Below are 4628 nucleotides of genomic sequence, written 5' to 3' on the forward strand. Positions count from 1 at the left end.
GCTCTGTTCCTACCCAACTGAGGGTCATTGTACACCGAACCCAATGCATACTGTACGTGTACACCTTCCTTATGAACTGCCAGTGTTGTTGCTACTCATTATTTACTTTATGTAATTACAATATAATAATTATATATATTATAATATATATATACTGTCTCTTATACACATCTAGATGTGTATAAGAGACAGGTACTCAACCTCGCCAAGGCTCGGGCCTTCGCCAAGACCCGGGCCCAGACTCAGCGTAGGGTTACCGACGTATAACCGACAAGAAGCCTCGTCGACCCCGGAACCCGTCAGGGAGAGAGTCAGGTGATTTTATTATGCATGTGATTATAATATACTGTAATACTGTAAATGGTCTCAAGCTTAAAATGTAATTCTAGATTTGCAAGACACAGGTCACTTTATGTACAAACATGAAATGTTCTAAGTACAGTATACACATTATTTTGACTTTTTGAACTTATGGCATGTTGTTTACATTAATTGATGGAAAATACAATAAGCTCCTTGAAAATAATTTTTTTCTTTTGCAATGTCATTACATAATATTAAAAATAGTTTTAGTACCTTGCATTAATCTATTGTTGAAATATTGATACATACATTATGACTATCATGATGACAAACATGATAACTGTATTACAAACATACTCTCATAGGTATTGTATAAGGACATGAAAAGATTTATTTTTCAATACACTGTGCAGCACTTCATTCTTTATAGATCAATTATTTTACTTAAGGGCAGTACCAGAGGAAAGGGGTCACAGGGCTACAGGCCCACCTTTCTGTCTGAAAAGGATTGGATTAGTCATGCCAGAATGAATGTATAGCCTGCCTTTGAAAAATAAATTAGAGATGGTCCTTTATAAATGAAATAAAGCTCGCACAATATACACACAAGAGACAATCACAAGGATCTATCTAAACTGCACTCAGTACTTTGTTGCATCAGGCAGCAGTTTACTGTTTTCTGGTTGCTTGCATTTTCAATAGCTGATCTTCATAGTCTTTTCCATATTATTGTATTCCTTGAAGCCATAAATTAATTTCCAGGCAATTTAAGGGTCTATACAAAAGAATAATAAGAACTGTATTATTATTGGTTATTTTTAAACCACAATAAATAATACATACTTGCAACATTTTGTGCGCTGTCAGCTACACTTCATTAGGCAATGAACTGTTGATGTTGTCAGTTCCAGTCGCTAGGTGGACGAAACGTCGCAAGTATGTATAATTATTTTTGAAAAAACAAATTCGATTTACAATATTGTTTTCAAAACAGATGGAACTATTTCAACATGTAGTGAGGAAAAGATAGTATAAAACCAACTCCGACAATTTTTTTATTCCTGAAGATAAACAGTTTGAAATGTTTGAATGACAATGGCTTGTATCACTTTTTTTTCGGAGTTTGTTTCATAATATCTTATGTCAAACTTAATGGTGAACCACATGATGAGGACAATATTTCATCATTTTAATCTAAAAGTGAAAGATTCTTATTTGGTGTGCTTTACAAACTAAGAAATTTAAATAATGTATTTTATATTATATAAGTTGGTATACATTAGCATACAACATAATATATTTAGCATTGAAGGTTTGGTATAATTTCCCTCCACCACATCCAGCCTTCAAATCACCCATATTTGATTTTAATTTTTTAAGAGTGACCTTTAAAATTCAGCCTTCAAATTAAAGTGAGCATTGTAAACTTAATAATTAATTATAAGCTTTTAGTATACCATGTGTCATATGCTACAAATTCCAATCAATGATATTTGGCTCTGAGAACCATTTGGATTGTAAGCTTCTTAAATGCTATTTTTCAAAAATATATATATTTTTTTGCTGATATGATAAGTTAAATTGAAAGAATTTTAATCTTCATGCATATCCTTATGTACATATATTTAAATGCACTATTTTCAAATATGATTTCTTTTTTAATTTGAATATTATAAGATATAATACATACTCCAAGTATTGAAATGTACGTCATCGTGTCGGGATTCAATATTTCGACATTAATTATGTTGAAATATCGAATCCCGACACGATGGCGTGCATTTCGATACTTGGAGTATGTATTATACCTTTCGGTTTTTGAATATTATACTTTATAAAGATAGATATATGTTGATTTTGATCCTCTTACCGTAATGTTACAGGTTTTCCTCCAATTGAAAACCACTCTTGAAACTGGATTTTGTATTGATCTTGCAGCTTTTACTCTTAATTAGAAAAGAAAAATAGAATTAAGATATAGATCCATTTATTTGAGGGGCTGTAGAAGAGTCAGAAAAGTGATCTTTGATTGGAGGGATTTTTAGTTTGATAAATACCCGTACAGGGAATGTTATGTTGCATATTTTGTTCTAGGTGATACTTATGTAATGTTCCTAATGTATGCAAATTAGAAGATTTGCAGCGTGTCTACAAAGGTACAAATTCATTAAATTAAATGTGACCTGCACTGACAAAACCTGCCGTTTGTCGCAATTTCTAATTTCCCACAAGAAACCAAAATGTTTCAGAATTGTGAACATTTTCAGGTTTTATGAATTTTATATTAAAAGAAGATAAATTGAAGTTTCTACAGAATATCAGTCATTAATCTAACTCAAATATATATAAAAATTATTTAAAAAATATAAATCTTTATAATACAGTATTTTGGAATCTTTGGAAGCTGTTTTATCAAAACTAACATATGACTGATATCCAATGAATTAAATATTCATAACTTCACTAATACTAAACAAATTTCTATCAAATAAGCACTGTTTTAAAGAAGAATTTATGCAAAATCCCAAAATACCAAAAACTCAATTTTGAATTTTTCGGACAAATGGCTGGTTTTGCCAGAGAATTGCGGATGGTCATTATGTGTTTGATGACAGGGTTACATCCAATCCTTTCAAAAATAAATCAAAGTAGTAGATTTAAAATAGTAAGAATACAATTATGTTAATATTATAATTTGTCTTAACTCATTGATTAGTGCTTTTATGCCTTTTGTCAGATAGTTTTTAATCATCAGTACTTCCTAATGACTGTTAAACACATTGCATTCCAATATTATGGAAGGTGGTAAAACTAAGTAGATCTGAGTACTGGCACAGCTATTTCAACATTGATTTGTACTATCTTTACTTGAAAGCAATTTTTGCAATACAATTGTAGCTATTAGCGCTTTTGGTTACATATTTAATGAAATATATATTTTTTTAAATCAATCATGTTTACGTTATGCACCAACAATTATTTATGATCTTATGTTACTGTTTCAACATTCACAATAAAATTAGTAAGTCAAAGAACTAGCTGTTTGTTTGCCACATTTTGAAAGCGTCATGTCATTTTCAGTTCCAGAGGTCCAAAGCTTGAAGAAGCAACTTACTTGGTATCTGCTTGAATGAGCTTTCTAAATACAACTAATTTTATTTTGCTGTGCATACTGATACCCATTCCAGGAGACAAATGTTTATAAAGTATACTGTAGTGAAAACTTTAAAATATCATAAATTTGTGAGCGATGGGTTATTTTTCCGGGAGTTTCTGATATGAGGCTTTCAGATTTTCGGGAAACTCCAGCGACTTGTGGTTGACTTGGGACCTCTGCAGTTCTTCAATTTCAGTTCAAAGGCAGTAACAATTTTGAGTTGACAGAACACATGCTTAGTTTAATCTTTATATTAATAATCAAAATGTCACTAACAAAGTAAGTGAACAAATAATTTTGATTTTTATAGAGATAGAAATAACATTTGAAATCTTGATGATTTTCTTCAGTAATGGTAATAACCTTTATTTAGACATGTACAATTCTAAAACAGTGGCACTCAGAGGTGCGTTCAATTTGCATTATGCATTACCTTGGAATTACCTAGTAAAAAGCTCTAGAGCTTGTAACTTGCACCAAAGAAGTTGACAAAAAAATATTTTCATTAGGCGAAATTTTTTTACCTTGTTTCGCAAAACATATTTACCGTCAGAGAAGGCCGAAAAAATATGAAAATAAAATGTTGTTTTCTTATTTACCAAATATGTTTGCCAAAAACAACCAGACGGAGGAGAAAATAAAAATAAAATTTTATTGGTGAATGTAAACAGTGTATTGCTTCAAATTTTTATAATTAGGAAGTAAATATACATACTGTGATCTTTTTTTGTCAGATTTCAAGGTAGCTGTGGGCGATGAAAATATAGAAAAACTTTTCTTAAATTTCCATTTTGTTCGTGGTGGCGGGTGCGCATATTTGCCAAAACAAAATTTTATTTTTTTCCGAAATTATCATTATTTGCGGGCGGCGGGTTCACTAAACAAGGTATAAAAAAAAGCCTTGTCTCGGGTATTCTAGAATTTTTCATCTGTAGTATGGTTTAGGCTTGCGTGAACGTTGCTTTGAACTATAACCATTATTTTTTGTTATTCTAAATCACATTACCGTATTCAATATTTTTCATCGCTTTTGAATTTCTAATATTTAGCTAAATTAATGGATAATAAGTAAACGAAATAAATAATATGAAAATCTTAAAAGAAATAAAAATAAAAACAGAAAAGGTCGAAGTTTCCAAACTATAGATGGCAGTATAATAGTTTTTTG

Source organism: Anneissia japonica, unplaced genomic scaffold, assembly GCF_011630105.1.
Source record: "Anneissia japonica isolate Jap-2015-1 unplaced genomic scaffold, ASM1163010v1 scaffold287840_len1291095_cov163, whole genome shotgun sequence".
NCBI classification, from domain to species: domain Eukaryota; kingdom Metazoa; phylum Echinodermata; class Crinoidea; order Comatulida; family Comatulidae; genus Anneissia; species Anneissia japonica.